We start from the raw sequence: 12,316 nt of genomic DNA, 5'->3' as shown, positions 1-12,316 counted from the left end.
AGGTCAGAACTTGATGGAAACACCACCGAAATGGTTCAGGAACAGCATGGGGAGGATGTCTGGATGCATCTTGGACGTCCAGGTTCGCTGCTGGGAACGATGTTGTCCGAGTAGTACGCCACTTTTACATACTGACAATAATACGCACAAAACGGAAGAAAAAATCGATTTTAGAGGAAAAATTGATAGGAAACATTCTTTCCTGTATATTTACTTGTATATAAAGTGCAAGTGCTGCCAAAAATTATAAGGAAGAAGCACTCCGATACAACCTGTATATCATATAAAGGAGGGCCTCATTCACATTGTGGCACAGTTGTTCATGTAGTGGGACTCTTACACTCATAAAGCCTATGCACTAAGTGAAAGGGCTGCCAAAGACTACAAAGGATCGGCACTCCCAATACACCCTTTATTACAGATATAGGAGGGCATTATACACACCCTTGAAAAATTATGATTGATGGCCTGCTGGTGACTCTCAAAAAATTTGGAGCAAGAGCCTGCTGATCTGACCATCTAAAACATTAGGGGCGAGGGCCTGCTGCTTAGCTGACCATTGAAAAAATTTACAGAGTTCAAAGTAGGCCGGGTCGCCTGAATACTTCAGCTAGGAATAATGGAATAGGACTCCGGTTCTATTTTGTTGGTTTTCGGAACTGGGGCCATGATTAAGAGGGATGGCCGGGGGCATCCGTATTGCGCTGCTACAGGTGAAATTCTTGGACCGGCGCAAGACGAACCAAAGCGAATGCATTTGCTAAGAATGTTTTCATTAATCAAAAACAAAAGTCGGAGGTTTGAAGACGATCAGATACCGTCGTAGTTCCGACCATAAACAATGCCGACCGGCAATCCGGCGGCGTTATTCCCATGACCCGCCGAGCAGCTTCTGGGAAACCAAAGTCTTTGGGTTCCGTGGGGAGTATGGTTGCAAAGCTGAAACTTAAAGGAATTGACGGAAGGGCACCACCAGGAGTGGAGCCTGCGGCTTAATTTGACTCAACACGGGAAACCTCACCCGGCCCGGACACGGAAAGGATTGACAGATTGGTAGCTCTTTCTCGATTCTGTGGGTGGTGGTGCATGGCCGTTCTTAGTTGGTGGAGCGATTTGTCTGGTTAATTCCGATAACGTGTGTTGACCAGACTCTTGGATAGTAATACTGGACTTGTAGGTGAGGGCCTGCTGGTGAGCTGACCCTCTAAAGCATTATATGTGACGAATAAGCATGTTGATATGATGGAAGAGGAGGATGAGAAAAGGAAGATTCAACCATATACCCTTGTTTGTGGTGGAAGGGCTGCATGGGAATACAGTGTATTCAGTACATTATAAACAACACATTTAAAGTGCCAGCCGCTTTCCTCTGGTGGAGTCGAGAAGTCATGGTCAATCCAGGCATTGTTTATTATTAGGCTACTTTCACACTGGCGTTTCTGGGTCCGCTTGTGAGATCCGTTTCAGGGCTCTCACAAGCGACCCAAAACGGATCGGTTCAGCCCCAATGCTTTCTGAATGGATAAGGATCCGTTCAGAATGCATCAGTTTGGCTGCGTTCCGCTTTTGAGGCTGACACCAAAACGCAGCTTGCAGCGTTTTGGTGTCCGCCTGATGATGCGAAGCCAAACGGATCCGTCCTGACTTACAATATAAGTCAATAGGGACAGATCTGTTTTCACTGACACAATATGGTGCAATTGAAAACGGATCCGTCTCCCATTGACTTTCAATGTAAGTCAGGACGGATCCGTTTTGACTTAGACTTTCTTTTTGAAAGAATAATGCAAACTGATCCGTTCTGAACGGATACAAGCGTTTGCATTATCGGTGCGGATCCGTCTGTGCAGATACCAGACGTATCCGCACCGAATGCAGGTGTGAAAGTAGCCTAAGAGTCAACCTGTCAGCATTTTCAGGTGACAGGCGGATACGCTTATCAGTTATTATGCCACCAGCAGCACTAAATACCCGCTCAGACAAAACGCTGGCAGCAGGGCAGGCCAGCACCTCCAAGGCTTAGAGCTCCAGTTCGTGCCACGTGTCCAGCTTGGACACCCAGTAGTTGTAAGGCACTGAAGGTTCATTGAGGACGCTGACACGGTCTGCTATGTACTCCTTCACCATCTTCCAAACTGTTTTCCTCCTTGTGACACTAGGCCACGCATCAGGGTGAAGGTGCTGGCGGGGTGTCATGAAACTGTCCCAGGCTTTGGAGAGTGTTGCCCTGCCTCTGTTGGAACATCTGTGTGTTCCCCTTGTATCCCCTCCTCGGTTGGCCAAGGAACTACGGACTCTGCCGCCAGCGTTGTCAGATGGAAACTTTTGGAGCAATTTTTCAACAAGGACCTTCTGGTATTGCACCGTTTTGCTCCTCCTCTCCACCAGAGGAATGAGAGATGAGAAGTTCTCTTTGTAGCGGGGGTCGAGAAGGGTGAACAACCAGTAATCTGTGTTATCTAAAATGCGAATAACGTGCAGGTCGCTGGAAAGGCAGCCTAACATGAAGTCAGCCATGTGTGCCAGAGTACCAACAGGCAAGACTTCGCTGTCGTCATCAGGAGGATTACTCTCAATCTCCTCATCCTCTTCTGCCCACCCACGCTGAACAGATGGAATTATACTTCCATGGGTACTACCCTCTGTAGCGGAGGCAACAGTATCTTGCTCCTCCTCCTCCTTATCGTATAATTCGAGCTGAAAAGACGAACTGAGGGTGGTCTGGCTATCACCCTATTTAGTGTCTACCCCCATTTCCACCTCTTCCACATGCAAAGCGTCATCCTTAATTGTGAGCAGCGAGCGTTTGAGTAGATAACAGAAGTGGGATGGTTACGCTGATAATAGCGTTATCACCGCTCACGATCTTTGTTGATTCACCAAAGTTTCTTAAAACATCACAGAGGTCCGACATCCATGCCCACTCCTCGCTTGTTAATAGTGGAAGCAGACTGGAAAGGCGACGACCATGTTGCAGCTGGTATTCCACTACTGCCCTCTGCTACTCACAAAGCCTGGCCAACATGTGGAACGTCGGTTTCCAACATGTGCTCATGTCGCACAACAGCCGGTGAGCTGGCAATTTCCAGCGCTGCTGCAGCGTTGGCAGACCGACTGAAGCTGTCGGTGACTTGCGGAAATGTGCACACACGCGTCGCACCTTCACCAGTAGCTCAGGCAAATTGGGATAGGTAAGTTTAAGACGTGGGCTAAGCATGGGATGTGTCTGAGCTTGCCAAGCTCCAAAGCCGCCACCAAGTTACGGCCATTATCAGACACAACCATGCCTGGTTCTAGGTTGAGTGGCGAGAGCCACAGATCAGTCTGGTCTCTTATCCCCTGCCACAGCTCGCGGCGGTGTGCTGTTTGTCCCCTAAGCATATCAGCTTCCCCACTGCAGTGCTGCACGCGGATAATTCGGAGAAGTGGCGGTTGGAGCCACTAACGTAGGTGCGGGCGGAAACCCTGATCGATGTAGGGCCCGCAATCCCTGGCGTCGGTAGCACCTGTGCCATCCCAGGGTACGACTCTCTCCTGGCCTCCACAACATTCACCCAGTGTGCCGTCAGGAAAATGGAGCGTCCCTGGCCGAATGCACTTGTCCGTAGTTAAGTGGACCTTCCCAATAACTGCGTTGGTCAGGGCACGAGTGATGTTACGGAACACATGTTAGTGTAAGGCGGGCTCGGCACACCTCGAAAAATTGTGGCGGCTGGGGACTGCATAACGCGGGATGGCCGTCAACATCAGGCTGCGGAAGGCCTCATTGTCCACAAGCCTAAATGGCAACATTTCCAGGGCCACTAATTTGGAAAGCTGCGCATTTAGTGCTATTGCCTGTGGGTGGGTGGCTTGGTATTTGCGTTCAAATGCCTGGGGTAAGGACATTTGTACGCTGCGCTGGGACATGGAAGTTTATGTGGTCGCTGATGGTGCTTGCAAAGGTCCAGGTGCATGGCGGGAGTCATCTGGGCTTGCGTCTTGGACAGGGCATTGGCCAGCACCTAACACAGGGGAAGAGGAGGCAGTGGTGTGACCCGCAGACACAGATTGTGGACCCATGCATTCGTCCCACTTATTACGGTGCTTTGATGCCATGTGGCGGATCATGCTAATGGTGAGGTTGCTAGTGTTCACGCCCCTGCTCATTTTTGTATGGCACAGGTTGCAAATTACAATTCTTTTGTCGTCTGCAATTTCCTCAAAAAAGCGCCAGACTGCGGAACACCTACCCCTTGGCAAGGGAGATTTCCGCAAGGGGGTGCTCAGGCGAACAGTTGCAGGCATGTTTGGTGGGGCCCGCCTTCTCTCTTTTGCCACCCCACTGCCTCTTCCTGCCTGTTGCGGTGCAGCAGATCCCTCCCCCTCTGTACTGCTGTCCTCGCTCGGCTTTCCACCTTCCCAGGTTGGGTCACTGACTTCATCGTCCACCACCTCCTCTTCCACTTCTTTACTCTGCTCATCCTCCTGACTAGTTGACCTAACCACTCCCTCAGTGATTGACAACTGTCTCATCCTCTTCATCAACCTCTTGAGACAGTAATTGCCGTTGCGTTATTGGCAACTGTGTCTCATCATTATCATCCACCTCATTAAACAGTAATTGCCGTTCCCCACCATCATCTTGTGATTGTGGATGCTCAAAAGTTTGGGAATCAGGGCACAAGATCTTCAAGCGTGCTTGGCGAGAGGGCCAAATCAAGCAATGGCGCTGAAAAGAGCTCCTCGGAATATCCGAGTGTGGGATCACTTGTTTGCCCAAGACTCTCCATGGTCAGAGGAAGGAGGATCAGGGTGAGGATTGGGTTGAGCAGACTCTTGGCTACTGAGACTGGACTTGGTGGAAGACAGGTTGGTGCTTAACCCCTTAAGGACACAGCCTTATTTCACCTTAAGGACTTGGCCATTTTTTGCAAATCTGACCAGTGTCACTTTAAGTGGTGATAACTTTAAAACGCTTTGACTTATCCAGGTCATTGTGAGACTGAGTTTTTTCGTCTCATATTGTACTTCATGACACTGATACAATGAAGTCAAAAAAATAAATTTTTATTTATAAAAAAAATGCCAAATTTACCAAAAAAAAAAAAAAAATTGCAAATTTCCAAGTTTTAATTTCTCTACTTCTATGATACATAGTAATACCTCCAAAAATAGTTATTACTTTACATTCCCCATATGTCTACTTCATGTTTGGATCATTTTGGGAATGATATTTTATTTTTTGGGGATGTTACAAGGCTTAGAAGTTTAGAAGCAAATCTTGAAATTTTTCAGAAATTTTCAAAAACCCAATTTTTAAGTCTGAAGTCACTTTGCGAGGCTTACATAATAGAAACCACCCAAAAATGACCCCATTCTATAAACTACACCCCTCAAGGTATTCAAAACTGATTTTACAAACTTTGTTAACCCTTTAGGTGTTCCACAAGAATTAATGGAAAATAGAGATACAATTTAAAAATTTCACTTTTTTGGCAGATTTTCCATTTCAATAATTTTTTTTCCAGTTACAAAGCAAGGGTTTTTGTAGTTTACAGAAACACCCCATATGTGGTCGTAAACCGCTGTACGGTTTTTGGAAGACAGGTTTTGCTGGACTGTTTTTTTTGACACCATGTCCCATTTGAAGCCCCCCTGATGCACCCCTAGAGTAGAAACTCCAAAAAAGTGACCCCATTTTAGAAACTACGGGATAGGGTGGCAGTTTTGTTGGTACTAGTTTAGGGTACATATGATTTTTGGTTGCTCTATATTACACTTTTTGTGAGGCAAGGTAACAAGAAATAGCTGTTTTGGCACCGTTTTTATTTTTTGTTATTTACAACATTCATCTGACAGGTTAGATCATGAGGTATTTTTATAGACCAAGTTGTCACGGACGCTGCGATACCTAATATGTATACTTTTTTTTTTTTTATGTAAGTTTTACACAAGGATTTCATTTTTGAAGCAAAAAAAATCATGTTTTAGTGTTTCCATAGTCTGAGAGCCATAATTTTTTTTCAGTTTTTGGGCGATTACCTTAGGTAGAGTATGATTTTTGCGGGATGAGATGACTGTTTTATTGGCACTATTTTGGGGTGCGTGTGACTTTTTGATCGCTTGCTATTACACTTTTTGTGATGTAAGGTGACAAAAAATTGTTTATTTAGCACAGTTTTTATTTTTTACGGTGTTCATCTGAGGGGTTAGGTCATGTGATATGTTTATAGAGCCGGTCGATACGGACACGGCGATACCTAATATGTATACTTTTTTTCCCCCTATTTTTTTACCCATTTTTTTTAATTTGATTTGGGGAAAATTACGTTTTTGTTTATTTTTACTTGAAACTTTAAATTTTTTTGGGGGGAAACTTTTTTTTTCAACTCTTTTTTTTCACTTTATTTTTTGTCCCACTTTGGGACTTGAACTTTTGGGGGTCTAATCCCCTTTACAATGCATTCCAATACTTCTGTATTGGAATGCATTGGCTGTATGAGTAATACTGTGTGTATTACTCATACAGCTTCCGGCCTGTGAGATCCAGGGGGCTGGATCTCACAGGCTCGTCACCGGAAGGCAGCGTTGATGCCTAAGGAAGGCATCGCGCTGCCTTCCATGCCATCGGGTCCCCCCTACAGCCGCATGGGAACCCGATGGCACCGCCGACCACCGCAATAGGTAAAAGCCGCAAACCGCAGGTCTGAATTGACCTGCGGTTTGCTGCGATCGCCTATCCGGGTGGGTCACATGACACCCCCCCCCCCCCCCCCCCGGCGTTGTGACAGGATGCCCGCTGAATGATTTCAGCGGGCATCCTGTTCCGATTAACCCCCACCGCGCCGCAATGTAGTTTTAAAGTTAGGACGTACCGGTACGTCATGGGTCCTTAATGACTTGGCAAACATGGCGTACCGGTACGTCCTAAGTCCTTAAGGGGTTAACCGACTGGAAGCATTATCTGCTGAAATCCAACCGACCACCTGGTCGCACTGGTCTGACTTCAAGAGTGGTGTCCTGCGCCGCCCTGCAAACTGGGACATAAAGCTAGGTATCGTGGATGACTGTTTTTCTTGTGCCCTGGCAGCAGGCACAGTTTCACTGCGCCCAGGGCCACGGCCTCTGCGTGCACCATCAGCATCACGGCCACTGCCCCGTCCCTTACTGCTCGCCTTCTTCATATTAAATGTTATATATGATTGAAAGCGTGTCACACGTACAGTAGCGTAGGATTTGGAAGTGTATGCGCAAACAAATTTAAAAAGGTATTTGCGAAGTGGAAATGTCAATGCTGTCACCAGCGGCTAATGAAAAATAACAGGGAATGTCACAGGTATTTGGGATGAGGAAACGTTATACAGAAGAGGTACCACCGGTAATGTCACTGTCTGCAGCATCTATGCAACAAAGTACACTGTATGTCACAGATTAATTTTTTTCAGTGCACACGTTACACTGCAGATGTGGCACTCGTTATGTCACTGTCAGAAGCGGACACCGTCTATTGAAAAAGTACACTGTATGTCACAGATATTTTTTGGATGCGCACACGTTATACTGGAAATGTGGCGCAGCTAATGTCACTGTCCGCAGCGCACACCGTCAGGGCAGAGATGGCGATCTGTGTGCTGGGGAGGGCAGAGATGGCGATCTGTGTGCTGGGGAGGGCAGAGATGGCAATCTGTGTGCTGGGGAGGGCAGAGATGGTGATCTGTGTGCTGGGGGGTAGCTCTAGAGATGGCGATCTGTGTGCTGGGGGGTGGCTCTAGAGATGGCGATCTGTGTCCAGAGGGCGGTAGGCAGAGATGGCGATCTGTGTCCTGGGGGGGAGAACAGAGATGGCAATCTGTGTGCTGGGGGGGGGGGGGCAGAGATGGCAAATTGTGTGCTTGGGGGGGAGGGCAGAGATGGCAATCTGTGTGCTTGGGGGGGGGGCAGAGATGGCAATCTGTGTGCTTGGGGGGGGGGCAGAGATGGCAATCTGTGTGCTGGGGGGGGAGAAGCAGAGATGGTGACCTGTTCTTCGGGAGGGGGGGTGAGTACTTTCTGTACCTTCGCTGGGGAGGCACCAGCAGCAGTCGGTGGGTGTGGGGTGCAGGCTAGGTCTGTGTGAGAGAAGGGGCACATTCTGCGTTTTGTAGGACACCTGATCAGACAATAGTACTTGGAGGAGCAGGCTAGTGAGATGGGGTGACCTGGGGTGCAGTCCCTTGTCTTGGGGGCATATGGGGTCAGCAGGGAGTATTTTGTTGGGGCCATTAAGATCAGACAAGGAGATCATGAGTGCAAGAGTGTGGTCGCATGTGGGGGAGTCCAGTCTCTTTGGGGGCAGTGTGTTTGTGTGGGAAAAGAGGGACTACTGTGTGTGGCACCCATGCAGATCAAACAAGGGGTACTCCTGCTGCTGTCTGTGGGAGAGGGGTGGCCCTGGCAATGTGGGGGTCATGGGGTATGCAGGGATCTCAAGTCTCCCTGAAGTTCAGGGAGTCTCCCTCTATTAGATAGCGGCTCCCTGACACCCACATGTGAGACAATATATCCCGGAAAGGTACTGATAGCAGAGCAGAGAGATAAGAGAAGTGACAGATGACACAGTTTAGATTACAGGTTGAATTAACCCTTTAGGGTCAAATTGGCTTCTCAAGGAGATCTATATGTTAAAGGCATCCCTTCTTCTGTCTCATTCAGTAGCTATATAACTATTGAGAGATGTATTTTTTTAAAAATACATTTACACATTTAACCCTCCATTTTAATTATATTATTTACCCCAGTGTTAAATCCCCCTTCCCCCCGGATGCTTGTTTATTTCCTACAGTGGGGTAGATAATTACACACAGGGTTCACTTGCTTCTTGTCAGCTCAGCGAATGAACCGATTCATGTGAAAGATCCGAACTTCCCATCTCTAGTTTACTCACAGTAAACCTTTCCGGCAACCTGTAGAAGTGTCCCCTTCTCGGCGCGTGCGCACAGTGCAAGAAGAAGCCGATGCCAGCAGTCCGCAACGGCGCATCAGGCTGAGCCTGTGCGCACGCGCAGGATCTCAAAGCGGGAGGAGGGGGAGGGAGGGAGAGGCGGCGCTGGGCACGAACGGCGATGCGTGCGGCCGGGCACCATGCATCCACAGACCTCCCTTGCTTGGGCACCTTAATTCAATGATTGACAGGTTAGTAAAACCTGTTTTTCGGCAGAATAAAGCCACAAAGAGCTTTTATAAGGCCACCTTAGAAATCAGAATGCTACCCTGGACATATAGGGCTTATAGGTGGTGACAGAATCCCTTTAATCATATACATAAATAGGATAATTTGGGGCAGGGTAATGAGCCCAGTCCTCCACACCATAGAGCAAAGTGTGCAGATACTGCTTATGTTTGGAAAATGTAATAAAAAGTTTGTGAAAGAAAAAAAAAAAAAACCTCCCTGAAATGAATTTTTGCAGGTTGGGATGTCTGGGTATGGGTGCGTATATGGGACCCATGTAGGGGTGCTTGTCCTGCTGTCTGTTAGAGTGGGGTGGCGGTCCTAGGACTTTTTAGTGGAATCTGTAAAGCCAGGGGGCCATCTGTTGTAATATGTTTATGGGGTATAGGAACCACACTGTCTGGAGTAGGGGCTGTTGCTGTGAATTAGCTCAAGGCAGTTACGGAGAATTGTACGGCATGTATGGCTGGAATGAGGGTCCTGGGTTTGGGCTTCATGTTGTGATCTGGGATTTAATGCCTCATCTTAAAGGGAACCTGTCATCAACTTTATGCTGACCGTACTGAGGGCAGGATAAAGTAGTGACAGAAATACTGATGTCAGCGGTGTGTCACTCATCAGCTAATAGTAAGTGGTTGCCGAGAACCTGCATCATAATCATTGCAGGCTTATTCCTAATCTCCTGCACTCTCGCCCATCTGCTGATGATTGGCAGTTCTCTCCTAGACAGTAAGGGAGACAACTAGTTAGAAGACTGTCAGTATAGTGAATAACCATGACTCTTCTCAGGTAGATTTGACTCTTTTCAAGGCCTGGGCTGAAATGATTATGATGCTGGTTCTCGGCAACCACTGACTATTAGCTCATGAGTGACACACCGCTGACATCAGCATTTCTGTCACTACTTTATCCTGCCCTCAGTACGGTCAGCATAAAGTTGATGACAGGTTCCCTTTAAATGTTCTACTTATGTGGCTGTGTGGTGACACTGTGAGGGAATTATAAAATGCTAATTTCACTTGTTATACATTCCTTATTTAAAATGGCTGCTAGCTCCTTCTCTCCCCCCTTCCATCGAGTAAAGTTCACAGAGACTAAGATGACTCCTCCATCTGGGACTGCCCCTTGTGTACACAAGACAAGAATCCTGGGTAGGGAAGACCACCTTATATGGAACCAGCCAATCATGAACTGCCTAATGTACTATAGCACATTGCCTATGTAAACCTATGTTGTGTGTCCTATATAAGGCATCACCCCGCCCTATTAAAAGAGAGAATCTTGGAAGTGCTCCAACTGAACAGTGTGTGTCAGTGTGTTCTTCCGGCGTGCACGCATTCCATTAGTTAGGCTCAACGGCAGATCACCACATGCGGTCTGAGATTGACCGAATCCATATCAACACGTTTGTGTTTTTGCACCCGATAGATCTTATTCCGCGGAGAGAGATGTGTCCAGTCAATAAAGCCAGGGGAGAGGAGCACTCCGGTGCCGGACCCTGTACAGACAGGCCGAATGTGATAACAGGACGTGTAGGGCTGTGTGGTTGAGTCTCTGGGGCTTTGTAGTTTTATAGAGTGCAGACATTGGTGGAGGGTGCAGTTTGTGAGGTGGTGGGTGGAATGGAGAGCAGTCAGGAGGCTGTGTCCGTAGTCATGGAGGTGTATTCTGCACGAGGCAAGGATACTTTATTGGGAGCCGTTGAATATCATGTTCTGGGGTTTCAGGATGAGAAAGTGGGTCTAAGGGAACTTTGCGCATTAGTGTTAGGGTCCTATTACACTTGAAGACCATCGCTAACAAGTTTTTGTATTCTCGTTAGCAATGATCTGGTAGTATAATACTGCCACCGATTACCTGATGAACTAGCAAACGCTCGTATATTGAGTAATCAGAGTCTTTCAACAGGTTTAAAGAGTAACTAAACTGTTATAATCATTTTTAATATGTTGTCCCTTATCCTCCAAAAAAAAATGTTTCTAATATACTTTATTAATTTTCTATTTTTACTTACTTTTACCTCTCTAAAGCTCACCATTTAGTGTGCGCTTAAAACTCCTTACACCGCTGAGCTGTCACTAAGGCCGAATGCACACGGCCGTATTCCGCGGCCGAGAGCGGTCCGTGGTATGCCGGGCTGGATTCCTGTTCAGAGCAGGAGTGCATGGCGTCATTGGTTGCTATGACGCCGTGCGCTTCATGCCGCCGCTGCTGTACAGTAATACACTATACGAGCACATGGGTACCCTCATGCAGTTCTCTTAGCTTAGTGGAGCAGGCAGGAGCAGGAGCCTGCTACACTCAGCTAATTCTGGCATAGTACAGGAGTTAGTATTTGTCCTGGGAGCACTGGCAGGAGCAGCAATGTGTGCTCCTGCCTATACTCCCTGCGCTGCTGCTGTCCATTCATAAAATGAGTACTCCGTACACCGCTGAGCTGTCAGCGGTGTACGGAGATCTGAGTTTTAAGCGCACACTGAAGGGATGTAAAAGTATGGTAAAAATAGAAATGAATAAAGTATATTAGAATATATTTTTTTTTAGGGTATTAGGGAAAACATTAAAAATTATTATAAGTTTAATTATTCTTTAAGGAGTTTTTCTTCATCAAAAATAACTGATGTCTAATAGATCTCACCCAAACTTATCAGTGCCCATAATTGGGATTAAGGCCCCTTTCACACGAGCGAGTTTTCCGCGCGGGTGCAATGCGTGACGTGAACATATTGCACCTGCACTGAATCCAGACCCATTCATTTCTGTGCACACGAGCGGTGATTTTCACGCATCACTTGTGCGTTGCGTGAAAATCTCAGCATGTTCAATTTTCACGCACTGTTGCTAGGAGACGATCGGGATGTGGACCCGATCATTATTATTTTCCCTTATAACATGGTTATAAATGAAAATAATAGCATTCTTAATACAGAATGCATAGTACGATAGGGCTGGAGGGGTTAAAAAAAAAAATATATAACTCACCTTAATCCACTTGATTGCGCAGCCCGGCTTATCTTCTGTCTTCTTCTTTGCTGTGCACAGGAAAAGGACCTTTGATGACGTCACTGCGCTCATCACATGGTCCATCACATGATGGTTCGGGTCTGGGTACCAAACATGCTGATT

General features: G+C 47.0%; 1 long non-coding RNA gene across 1 annotated transcript; it reads right to left on the bottom strand.

The window, feature by feature from the left end:
- Positions 1–1,153: 1,153 nt before the first annotated feature.
- LOC121003439 lies at positions 1,154–10,391 on the bottom strand. Its single transcript, XR_005779476.1, has 3 exons — positions 10,180–10,391; positions 5,829–5,834; positions 1,154–1,165 (listed from the first exon to the last, which is right to left on the bottom strand). It is a non-coding gene; the product is annotated as an uncharacterized LOC121003439 (long non-coding RNA).
- Positions 10,392–12,316: the final 1,925 nt, after the last annotated feature.

Source organism: Bufo bufo, chromosome 6 (assembly GCF_905171765.1).
Source record: "Bufo bufo chromosome 6, aBufBuf1.1, whole genome shotgun sequence".
Taxonomy (NCBI): Eukaryota; Metazoa; Chordata; class Amphibia; order Anura; family Bufonidae; genus Bufo; species Bufo bufo.
This window is presented reverse-complemented; position numbering and strand designations above follow the sequence as displayed.